Genomic DNA, 13,546 nt, shown 5'->3' with positions numbered 1-13,546 from the left:
ATTCAGGCGTGTGTGGGGGGGCATCAATCTGGATATGCTACAGCACAGAAAATCTTACGAGCAGGATACTTCTGGCCAACCATGTTCAAAGATTGCATAACCGCAGTCAGAAGTTGCCATGCTTGTCAAATTTTCGATAGCAAAACCAGAAGACCACCCGCACCTTTACAGCCAATAGTTGCTGTTGGGCCTTTCGCCAAGTGGGGCATCGATTTCATGCAATGTAACCCCACCTCGACCAGGGGGCATGGGTATATTATAGTCGTTGTTGACTATTTTACCAAATGGGCCGAGGCGATGCCTACATTAGATAACACTGGTGAAACAGCTGCCCTTTTCTTTTTCAATCATGTAGTCGCCAGGTTCGGCGTACCACAGGCTATAGTTACAGATCATGGATCGCATTTTCGCAATCACATGATGGTCGAATTAGCTGCCAAGCTAGGGCTATCTCACGACAGCTCTACCCCGTATTATCCGCAAGCCAACGGACAAGTTGAAGCAATCAACAAGGTCCTGAAGCGTATGTTGCAAAGGATGATCGGGGTTCACAAAAGAAGGTGGCACCTAATCTTGTACTCAGCCTTGTGGGCTTACCGAACATCGGCAAAGAACGCGACCGGGTTCACACCTTTCCAACTGGTGTACGGCCTGGAAGCAGTCTTGCCAATCCAGTGCGAAATTTCGTCGCTTAAACTCGCAATTGATCTCCTCCCCGGAACTTCGGAAGAAGAGGCTCATTTCTTGGAATTAATCCAATTGGATGAAACCCGTCATGACGCCGCTTTGGCTAACGAAGCCCATAAGAAACGAGTCAAGGCGCAGTTCGACAAAAATGTCAAACCCCGTGTCTTCTCAGAAGGTGACTTGGTCTTGCTTTATGACCAAGAATCCGATAAATTGGGAGCAGGTAAATTTAATTCCTTATGGATGGGCCCCTATATTGTTAAACGAGTGTTAGCAAAAGGAGCCTACGAGTTAATGGATTATGACGGAATTCCACTGGCGCAACCCCGTAATGGGTTGTACCTCAAGCGTTACTATGCTTAAATAGTAACCTGTATGCTTTTGTTGTATTTTGTTTTCGCTAAAATGTTTGTTTTGGTCGAGTGATCCACCTTTTTACATTTATTGCAGATGTCAAACCTTCTGGAGACATGTGTTGGATATGCCGACGGAGCGAGTCGTAGTTCACGGAACCTATCCTCCACAGCCTGGGCCATTTTTGATCCAAGCGGCGAGTTAGTAAGTTTCAGAGGTGTGTGTATTGGGCAATCAACGAATAACATCGTTGAGTATAGCGCGTTGATAGAACTACTCTCTGATGCCATCACCCATGGTATACGCCGACTAATTGTCAGGCTAGACTCACAGCTCGTGATACTACAACTCAATGGTATATATTCCGTTCGCAATCCAGCTATTTATCGCATGTTCCTGAGGGTTAAGATTTTGGAAAGACAATTTGATTCGATTCAATACCAGCATATTTCCATAAACTTAAACACATTAACCGACTCATTAGCAAACTATGTGTTAGATAGACATTTGCGACATTTATAAAAAGAGACACATCATCAATTTCGTACATATGGATCATATAACTCAACCAGAATAAAACTCGAAAATCAAAATATATATATGTAAGTTGTTTATCGTTTATACATAGTGTTCTGTAACCAAGACAAAATCGGTCATGTGACCCAAAAACTCAAAAATTCTAGGGGGCACCCTAGCCTAGTGATGCTCATGATAGCACGTCACGGCCTGTGCAATCATGCGCAAGAGACGAGTCCATCGTCTAGGCACGCCAGTAGTATGTCGCTGCAGCTGTAAAGGTAACTCATCAATCCTCACATCGGGAATGCCAAGAGTAAGGCTCTCAATCTGCTCCTGCACAGCTGTAAGGATCTCGGCCACGTCAAGGTCGCGAAGAATAACCCTCCCAGCAGTCTCCCCTGCTGGGGCAGCAACTGGCGCTCTCGGGCGAACTGCTGGACGAACAGGACCAACATCTGCATGCACACATGAGTTTGATTAAAGTCTTGATAGAATAAAGCACAAGGACATTATGAATAAGAACAGTAAATAGTAACATGGTCAAAGATTTTACCAATAGCGCCCCACTGTTCGCCATCCGGCAATACCAAGTCCGGATCACCTCAGAAATCCATACCAACATATGGATACTCAGAATAGACCATCTCCTGACGCTCGAACCACCTGAAGAAGGTATCAGTGAAAGAAATCTGAGATTGACCAGCATGCCTAGACATGTGATCAACCCATCTCTGCATGCGTGGCTCGATAGGAGAAGGCAAGTCGAGTGCGATATACTGAGGCTGCATCAGTGGTATTTTCTCCAAGGCAAAGGCAGTCAGAATAGAACCGTATCCAAAGTTCTTCAGCTTCCCGTCCTTTACCTTGTTCAACTGACTTTTCAACTGAAGAAGTACTGCATCACACCAGTTGAATACTTTCGGTTGGAGACACTCCAAGGCGTGCTGCACATAAGATCTGTTGGCAACATGTAGAGATGCGCTACCGACCATCCTACCAATAGTATACAGAATGGACCTGAGAGACCTGTCAGTAATCTCACGGATAACAACCTTGCCGTCTCTGCTCGGCTGGGATCCCTCCCTGCAATACTGGCGAACATAATCTCTCACGGAATCATTCCCTCGGGCCGAACCAGACAAAGAAATGGGGGCACCCCACCTCGACAAACCAGTCAAGAAGTAAATGTCTACCACGGTCAAAGGGATGGATTTGCTCCTGATCTGAAATACTTGGTTAATAGGATCCCAAGCATCAAGCATATACTGCAGTAAAGAGATCTGTGCTCTCATACTAGAGATACGGAAGAACTTCAGCAGGCCACAGTTCCGCAGCGCGTTCACCGTGACAGGGTCATGGAGGGCAATCATGTCCTCCTCTTCATGTTCTCGTTCTCGCCATGTGAGGGTCATTTTGCTCAAAAGTCCCTGCAAAACAAACAAGAGAAAGAGTAAGATCCTGGATTTGATGAAAAACTGGCAAAATTTCATCAAAAACTGTGCAATAGAACTGCTTTTCTATGATCAACGCAATTGGCTAGTGTCCTACCTGCGTTGAAGGTCAAACTGCCTTAAGGCAGCTTGACATTCAATGCAGGTTTCGAATGGACTGCCTGCGCTGATGGCAGAGCGCCCTAGCAAAACCCCAGGGGCTCATGGGAACAGGAAAACAGGCACAGAATGGAAAAAGGAAACCATGAAAAGAAAGAGCTAGAGTTTAGCTCCTACCTGGTCCAGACGGCGCCGAAAATCGTCCGCAGAATCTCCCGGAATCAGCTGGTGAAAATCAAGGGGGAAGAGGCACCTCCAGAGCTCCAACAAACCAAGTTCAAATGAAATGGTAAAATGAGAGGTAAAAACACCTTTTAATGGCTTTTTACGTAGTTCAAAGCGAAATATTAGGGTTATAATCTCATTTTCATGCAAATATTATTCATTTCTAACTAGTTTGATGCAGCAATTGAGGATACAGTACTATCTTTGAAAAGGGCGAAGCTATTCATGGTAAAAATCAAAAATTTGACCATATAATATCGAGCAGTTTTAGCACAAAGTTCATGCTCGTTAAAAAATAAACGCAAGATCCGAGTAGTTTTAGCACATAGTTCATGCTCGTTAAAAAATAAACATAAGTTCGAACAAATGTTTCCACCCGCGTTTAAGCTCGTTAAAAAAATGAACTATCCTGGTAAATAACCACTGTGAATGTAATATCATCAGCCATTAAAGCCTTGGTCGTGTTTGCACCGTCACCTCCACTTTTCCTTTGGCCGATCGTTCACCTCCATATGATTGTTTACCCATTTTGAGGAACAGCTGCGAAGAGTGATTTCACCTAGCCATCCTTGTGACACTGCCGTGATTGGAAAATTCCAACCTGTACCTGGAATCAGCTGCTATCCCTGTTTATCACTCGTTCCTCAAAAGACGAGTCTTCTTTAAGCTCTTTTCAATTGACTCGTAAAATATGAAAAGATTGCCGAGTTTTGGCCTTCCAGCTCGTTAAAGCGACCGGAAGAGCTATCCCTCCTCTAGATTTTAATATTTTTGGACCTGAGGGATTATTGCACAAAAAGATCGAGCGCTTGTTTTATTCGGCTCGTTAAAACTATCGAAAACTCATCCCTTCTGTATTGTTTTATACTTTTTCGGACTTAAGGGATTAGATGACGAAAAAGGAATTTTGGAGTTGACTTTATGTATCTTTTCAGACTCTCTAAAAATGAAAAGAACCGAGTTATCCTTGTCGTTAGACTCATTAAAATCATTAAATAGCGACAAACTTGTCTTTAGACGAGAACGAGTTTCACTATCGCTAGGCTCGTTAAAACATAGCGATGGGCTTGCCCGAAGGGCAGGTTATAGAACAAGCATATGTTATCCTCCTCAAGCTTGACAAAAATAAAGAGGTACTGGTCAGCAATGACTGGGGAAAAATTGGGAGAAACTAAAGAAAACTTTGATGGTAGCAAGTCGCTCTTGAACATGACACTTTTCCTCCGTACCACATTCGGGTTGGGTTGTTTTCATTCACCGGTCACATCCATGGTCTCGCCATACCATCCATATTTGGGGTAATGCTACCAATCCATCGCATCAGTGTCGCCATATGTTCAAGAGAAGTCGTTCAGAAGAGTCAATCGTGTCCCATCCACTGCCATACATCATCTTTCATCCTTTCATGACCGCCACCCTGAATCATATGTCACAGATCGTTTTCACCTCCATTAAAATCATTAGCTCCGTTCCGTGTCACTGATGTGGGATTCATTAAGGCCCTCCTTTGACGGATCGCTTCTTGTCGACATCAGCTCATTATCCAAGAAGTTGATCTAGGAACAACCCCTTCAGTACTTTGAAGCTTGCATGCCACAATGGCAAGTTTCTCACTTCCGGCGACAGGTATACATCAATGACCTTCGACCGAAAGATTTTGCGTGGTGTTCGACGCCAAGTCCTTTATTCACACCACGTGAATTGTACTTCAGTACCTTGAGGGTCATTATCATTATCGGTGATTCCTCTCGCGCTTGTTAACGGTTTACATCATTGACCGGTAATCAAGCGATGTCTTTCCATGTTCGACTTCAGAACGATTCTCACATGGATCGACTTGTACTTAGAGTGAAGATCGAACGAGTTTGAAGACCCCGGATCTAGTTTCATCCATCCGGGCTGCGATATATATTCAGGAAAAATAAAGACATTGACATGTACATCATTGCAGCAGATAATCATCCTACTCAAAGGATGATAATTTCATCAAAATTATCAGTCTACCATCAGACGATTGTCTGTTCTATGTACATAAAAATGAATTTATAAAGCTGAGCATGGGAATGCCCGCCTCAGCTAGATCATGAAAGCAGTATGAAAAATAATGTATTGTATTGTATTGTATTACAGGTCTCCTCCCAGCATTGGATGAACTTCGGATCCCCCTGATAAAGCATTTCGCCCGATAAACAGCCTCATACTTTAGGGGGCAACTGTTATAGACATTTTTGTGCCTTACAGCATTGAGCATGAAATGTCCATAATCTAAGGGATCCAAAGTCCCTAAACATGTTGTTCCTACCCCTAGAGGAACAAGGCTAACAAACCACAGCAATTCACAGAAGTTCTCCACCTGAAACTGCTCAAAAACAAGTCAATTCAGGATCATTTCAGTGGCTACACTAGCTGTTTGCGCTGAATGTCAAAGCCAACACTGGCTACCTGCGTTGAATGTCAACTGGAACAAAGGCTACCTGCGCTGAACGAGAATGGACAAGTGGCAGGCTCATTTCTCAAGGTGTCAAAACCCAGGAAGCTTCCAAAATGACACTTGCCTCAGGGAATTCGATTGGTGATGAGTAAGAGGTTCCAAATCTCCAAGTGGAAGCAAGAACCTCCAAGTGGACTCAAGAACTGACAGAGGGAGAGGACACTAGTCAGATCTCAAGCTGACTCATCCTCTCTCCAAACATCTATATATGGATCTCTCCTCCATGAGATCTGGAGGCTGGAATTTTGTTATTGCAAAGAATTGCTGTTGGTTTGAGACTGGAATCATTGGGTGCTTAATGCTTTGAAGGGGATGAAGATAGGAATTCCATTTGCTGGGAAGGAGATGCTGGATTGGAGCCCTCTGGGTTGTATCTCTTCCTGAACCTTGTTATTCATCAATAAAGCTATCTTGGTTTCTCCTATATGCTGATGTATTTTGATGTATGAATGTATTAGTGTATTTGGTTTATTTCTAATCCTAAACTAGTTATGAATGTGAACATCTGTCTTTGTGTAGTGTTCTTCTCTTGTCTCAAGTAGCTGTTCTCTTGTCGCAAGTATCTGTTCTCTTGTGATCTTGCAGGAAGTTGTAGCTGGATAAGCAAGAAGGCAAGTAGCTGTGAACACCCAAAGAGAAGGGAGATTGGATCGAGGGACAAACGGAAGACACCGGTAAGTCTATTGATCTCTCTTCTTTCACATTTCATAAAGGAAGAAACCAGTATAGCTGTACTCGTTTGTTGCTAAGGCACTGTCACACCTTAGGTGGATAGGATCGTCCTGCATAGGCATTTTTCCCCACAACAAACCCCTCCTCCCAGACCTGGTCCTAAAATTTAAAAAACAGTGTTTTATCCCTTATACGCGACAAAGCCCTGAGTTAAACGCGTGTACACGCGGGTCTGTGTATGCCCAACCCGCGTGTATGTATTAAAACACTTAAAAAAATAAATAATTCCTTATTTTCGGGTGGAGATCGTGGGTTTTACCTGCTGATCACCTGTTAGTGCCCACGGCCCAACTGTTCCCAACCAACTCCTAACTAAAAAACTACTTTGGAGATGGTATAAAAAGACATCAAAGGGAAGGCCTAAGGGAGGGAGAAAAGGAGAGCAAGATTATTATGCTGAGATTTTCCCCTTAGACCAGGTCTGAAGTCCTTGGTGCTTTCTGCACTTCCCCCATTTTGCATAGGAAACCCTTGTTTCCATGTGTATTGGTGATCATTCATCTTTTATATCACCATTGAGTAAGACTTGGAAGGAGCTCTTGTTGGAGGCTTGAGGCTGGAACGAATCCGGGAGGAAGCTTTGCTTGGAGCCTGCTGAAGGTGTTTCAGGTGAAATATTTCCGTTATATGTACTTTACTTGCCTTTATATAAAGAAACACGTCTTGGTTCCCGAAACAATCTTTCTTTGTGCTTATGAGATTCTTGTCTTGAATTCTTATGCAAGTAGTTACTTAAAGATTTTTATAACTAACTTTATAGCATGAAGATGGTTTGTGTATAAGTATTTTTCCATGTACTATTGTGTTCTTTGATTTGTTTGTTTTACAGGTCAAAGGAGAAGAAGGGAACTCCAAGAAGGGTTTGGAACCTAAAGGCCTTCTCGAACGTAGGACCTTAGGTACGTACCCTAAACATTAGAATTTGCTTACAGTAAAGATAATGGCTGTGTGTGTGTTTCTTTGAATAAGCAATTTTCAGTCTGGTAGAGTCTCAACCCAAAGGACCCTAGGGGTACTTTCCCCTCAACCAGAATTGGCGACTCCGCTGGGGAACAACACTCTTGTTGTTCCTAGTTTGGGTAGTCTTCAAGCCAATCAAGGCTCAGCCCCTATGTTTGCTGGCTCTAACTATCTGATCTGTTCTTGAACTCTAAGCTTTTCCAGTTTTTTCAGTCTGTATTTTTTATTTTTCTTGAAAATCTTCAGATACGCTGTTTTGCTGGATTACAGAAGCGTATATACGCAAGTTTAACTAAGTGAACCCGCGTATACACAGGTTTCCTCAGTTACAGTCGCGTGTACACGCACTCTGCATATCACTGCAGGCGCGTATATTATATAATTTTCAAGATTTATAAATTTTCTTTTTGCTGAATGTTTGTCTGGTGGTTTGGGTCAGTTTGAAGCAGTCATTTTCCAGTAACAGTCCTCTGTTTAACAGGGGGAATCTTGTTCTGAACTCTCTCTAATTATAAGGAGTATTAGTCTTGTTTTCGTTGATTGCAAGCTTCATTGTTTTTTGACACACAAGATTTCTTGTTAAGAATCTTGACTGCTCTGTTTTGGCAGAGTAGGAAGATTGGATTCAATCTTTGTGTTCATTTTGATTTGACCCTTTTGTTTGCTTAACGAAACCATTTTTGTGACCATTTTCTCCTTCGTTTCGGGAAAGTTGTTTGTTATCACTTTCTTGAGACTTGTCTTTTGATCTTTTGGACTTTCATTGCTGCTTTTGATTGTCAAGAGCGATTTCAAACACATTTATTTTTGTTGGGTTTTCATCATTTGAAAGGTGTCAATTCGCAAAAGTGTTTGGTTGCCTGTTCTTCAATCATTAGTGTCAGTATTTTTGAGAGCATTCTTTGAAAAAGACTTCTTTGCTTGTTGTTTGAAAGAAAATCTTTTGAAAGTTTTAAGTTTCGCTTTCTTAAACTTTCTTTTCATTTGATTTCCTTTTTTGCGAAGTGAAAGTGCTTTATGTTTATCTTAGAACTGGTTTTTATTGTTTGGACGAAATGATTGGTAGCACATCATATTCTATCTAAGCATTTTAGTGGCAAGACAAATTTGATAAGTAGGCAACTTTCCTTCTTTGTTTGCAGAGTAGTCTTAAAATCTTGCATTCACATATAGTTGTTGCATTAGGATAGATTTGCATCCCTTTTTATGCATACATAGCTTTGTTAGCTTTTGTGAGTGTGGAGTTTGAAAAGAAAGCAAAAAAATTTGTTTTATTAGAAGTTCCTCTGAACCCTGTAGAGATTACTTTTCATCGAAAAGCGAAAAAGTGCATGTGCATGTAGTTAAGTTTTTATTAATTTCTTTTGCGTCAAAAAACACCACTAGTTTCATCTCCATTACCTTGTGACTTAAAGAACAGCCTAATAAAATCAAGCGCTAATTAAAATCCACTAGAACTTTTTGTTTTAGTCAGTTACACCAACAAGTTTAGGATTTTAGGGCCTTGGATTAGGTGAGTGGAGAGTTAACTCTCCAAGGCCACATAAAACGTCAAACATAAGAGTCTGAATAACGAGAGAAAATCCAATAGCGTTAGGAAGACCAGGAAAGCTCCGGATCTGGGAGTTAAGCACGAGGGTCTGTGAAGACAGGGAAGAGAGATACCTCCTCTCCTACTTGTCCGAACTTACCTCACGACTGTTCCGCCTGGCTTCTGCGACGAGTTGGTGCCCATAGTTGCCTCTCCTAGGGATCTACACAGGTGGCTGCGGAGGGGAATCCCGTGGCACCTGAGGTCGACGTTGCATCACTCTCGACAGTACTACTGGAGGGCACCCTTGCGAAGCTTGGGGGCTTGTACCGGCGCAGGCTGTCGTTAGGAGGTCAGCGTAACTTCCTCTGTTACCTTCGCTGATAGGACTGGGCCGTCATTATCCCAGACTATCTTCGGAAGGCCCCTGACTCCACTTTCTTGTATTTTGGTGTCCGGTCCTCATCACCTGGAGCGGAAATACTTGGAAGTTGTTTGACTGGCTGTTATCTTTAGGGACTTTATAGTGTGTGCTCTTTGCTCCTTGTATATAGTTGGCTTTAGGTATTTTTGTCTAGTCACGTTTGGACTTTGTGTTCTGAGTGACTGGCTTAACACTCTACCGATCTTGAAAGGCTTTTGGTTGTTCTTTCAGAAGTTGTGGAGTTGCCTCCTCAAGGGCAAAGGTTTTGATTGCTTATCCATATTCCTTGAAAAGTTATTTCTATATTCCCATAAGGGAAGGGTCTTTGGATCAGTTAGATATGGCCAATATTCCTACGGAAACCAACCAAGGTGCCCTCCCAAAAGGGGATCCTTGTGCTTTTCCTTTCTTTGGAAACGTTGGCACTCCATTAATGGCCACTTTGAATATTCCTGGGTTGAATGTTGGACTACCCGTTTGGTTGTGGTCCACTCCGAGTATTCCGAATGCTCTTGAAGCTTCTCAGTTGAATGCTTTATTTCAAGGGCATCACATGGGTGCTAATTTTTCATCTTCTTTCAAAGAGAAATCTGGGCTTCCTTCTTCTCCTCCTTCTTGTCACAAGAAATCTAAAAAGAGGAGAAAGAGGAAGTCAAAGAAGAAGAATAATTCTATCCTTTCATATTCAACCTCTGCGAGTCATGTTGAAGATGAATCTTCAGCCACTGCTAGTCATGCTGGGGGTACAAGTCTATTCACTGCAAGTCACACTAGCACTTCATCTCCAACCTCTGCTAGTCATGTTGGAGATGAGTCTTCAGCCGTTCCAAGTCATGCTGGGGGCACGAGTCTAGTCACTGCAAGTCATACTAGCAAAGAGTCACCGACCTCTGCAAGTCATGTTCAGGACTCTCCGCAAACCACTGCTAGTCATGTTGGCGGAATGGCGGTTGATAAGAAACCTGGACGTAGAAGTTTTAAACCTAAGTTCCCGTGTAAGATATGCAAGGGAGACCATCTCACTCATTTATGCCCTGCTATTCCAGAGGTTCAAAGGGTATGCTCCGAGTCTGAAAGTACTTCTACTCCTAGACCTAATATGGTTTCTCATCAATCCCATCAACCATTGGTTGAAAATGTGGTAGAGCCAGTGTAATCGCTGGCTGATTACACTCCTCTTTTGGGGGGTGAAGTGCCTAACAAAAGAGTTTGTTTGATCTCTAGTACAGAGTCTTCTAGTATAGGGAGCATTCCGGTTACTTCGAATGTTCCCCCTCCAAATGCTAAGAGTGTTTCCTTTGATTGGGATAGTCTTGTTGAGCCTCGTCTTCCTTCCGCTGCACCTTTCGAAATAAAGGTCAGAGTGAATTCCACAAATGTCTATCGATGTATGGTGGATGAAGGATCCTCTGCAAGTATTATATCCTCTTTGACTTGGAAAGCTTTGGGTTCCCCAAAGTTGTTGACAGCTCAGAGTCAGTTGTTAGCCTATGATAGAAGGCCTGGTGAATCTATGGGTGTTCTTCCTCAAGTGCCTATCACTTTAGGTGGGAAGACTGTCTTAATCGATATGATGGTGGTTGATAGCCCTTTAGACTTTAATATGCTACTTGGGCGTGATTATGTCTATGCTATGAATGCTGTGGTGTCTTCACTCTTTCGAGTAATGTGCTTTCCTCATAACGGGAATATTGTCACTATTGATCAGCTTGCATCTGATAATCACCACCCTAATTCGACTTTACTACAAAATGCCCCTTGGTTTGTTCCAAGTGTTCAAGTAGACTCTACCCCGCCACGGGCGAATAATGTGGCATTGAGTCCTCAATGTTTAATTACTTCTGAGAAGGATCCTTTGACTTATTATTCTTCTTCTTGGGACTTGGTCCCGGCAGTTGACCGAGAGATTCATCCTATAGGGACATGGGACCCTTTAATTCCCTCTTTTGATCCTTGTAGTTCTCATGATTTCTTAGAACTTGCTTTGTCTTCACAAGAGGAACTCTTTGAAGCCATGAGTTATGACTACCAAAGGAGTCCTTGGCCTGAGCCCTGCAAGGGGTTTGTTCAGCAGAACTATTATGCGTAAGCCGCCAGGCTGCGTGGTTCCCTGTACCATATTGTACATATGAGGTACGCATTTTCAAGTTTTGTATTCTATAACACAAAGATTTTATATGAAGTTTATATGTGGGATGTATTAACTTCGTGTCTAGTGTTCCTATTTATGTTTACAGAACTTGGAAGATTTCTCCTTTGGAAGTTTATGGTTGGTTCATTCTGACAGGTATTGGTTCTCGGAACTGGCATATAGGTTAGGTTTTTCCACCTGCATTGTGCATTTATCAGTTTCCTTTCCCATCTTGCCTTAGGATCGACCCCACCAAGTTATGGTGCAGAACCTTCTCATTGCTTAGAAGTATCATGACTTGTGTGGTAGAGCCTACCTTATCATGGGTGCCCTAGTTAGTACCTTGTTGTCACTTGGCACTCATGTTGATTTTTTGTCCCTAGGCTCGGGAGTCCTCTTTAGTCCCACCATGAATTGTGCGTTGAAGACTCATTCCTCTTTGCTTCTTCGCTTCGTTCTGGCCTTATACCCTAGAGGCTCTTATGTGTGTCGAGTTGTACTTCTGCATTGCATGTTGACCATTTGCACCTTTTGGCCTAGAGCCGGCTTCACTTGGACTCGTGTTTAAGCCAACTTTGGACCATGACGTCTGCAAAATCAACCTTCCATACTTTTGACTTCTGCAGCTTGACATACCCTGATCCGTGGAAGGAACATACCTTTGAGTGTCACTGACCAGTTTTCACCTCCCTGCATTGAGCATAGGAACGTTCCTTTCCCAGGAACTAGATCATCTGTTTCACCGACACTCATTCTTTCCACTGTACCATAGCATTATTTTATTCTTTTTCCGGCTTAACAGAAAAAGACAAAAAAATTAAATATTCCAAAAAAAGAGCGGGAACAGGGACATTATTTCCATTTATTGTTGGCAGCTAGAGTCAGTCGTGTCGCCCTTGAACAAAGCACTCAAAACAAAGTCTCCTCCACATGGGTGGGATTTAGTTTGACTTAGGTATGCCATAACCTTGTTATTGAGTCAATTCTCCCCCGATTGGTTATCTCTTCCAATCATATGGAGGGTTCATTCGTGCCTCCTGCATGGCGAACTTATACAGAGTCATCATATGCTGCCACATAGTCACATTGAGTCGTGCTTTTGTTCAAGGGAAGTTAGCCTGAGTCGGCCTTTCTGCGGTGTCTCTTGACTCATTTTTCAGTCGGCCATCCCTGGTTGTCAGTATCATGTCTATCATCACATCAGCTATATTGGTCCTTTACTCGTGCCGGTTTGAGAAGGTCCCCATTGACTTCTTGTTGGCGGGTCTTGTCCTTATCGACGATGACACCTTGCTCTGAGGACAGGCCTAGAGCTGCACCCTTGCCCTATTTTCATTATTGATAGGTCACCTTGTGCTCAGCATCGATCAGTATCATGGGTCTTTGACTGAGTGGTTTCCCTTGTGTTCGACATCAGCATACATTATCACACATTGGGATTCGTGCAGTACCTTGGTTTCCATTTGACCCTATTGGTGGATATCTCGCCTCTGTGTCAGCTTTCATTATTGGTTGGTTCAGAGGGTTTCTACCGTGCGCTAGCCACATCTTGTGTACGCCGGAAACGTACTTCGGTTGGGTTACTACATCTTTTTCGTCTGATTCCTTCCACATTATTGGCCTACGGGTTACACTCGCGCTAGATTGATGGAGGATGCCTTAATGCCTTCCTTCTAGCGGATCTTTCCCTATCGACTCTGACTCATTGCTCTGGGGCAAAGATCTAGAGTCCATTTGGCAGTACCTTGGGGTTTGCAGTCATTAGTGGCAGATCCTTCGCTATCGACAGTGGGAAACCATCATTGTCTCCTGATCGATAGATTCTTACAGGTGTTCGACTTTAGCTCATCTATTCACACTTGTTAGATTGTACTGGGTACCTTGACGCTCATTATCATTATCGGTGAGTAGTCTCGCGTTTGTTAACGGTATACATCAATGA

Source organism: Pinus tabuliformis, chromosome 4_2, assembly GCF_031772625.1.
Source record: "Pinus tabuliformis cultivar Carrire ecotype Pingquan chromosome 4_2, CPIR1, whole genome shotgun sequence".
Lineage (NCBI taxonomy): Eukaryota > Viridiplantae > Streptophyta > Pinopsida > Pinales > Pinaceae > Pinus > Pinus tabuliformis.
Note: the sequence above shows the minus strand (reverse complement) of the source record.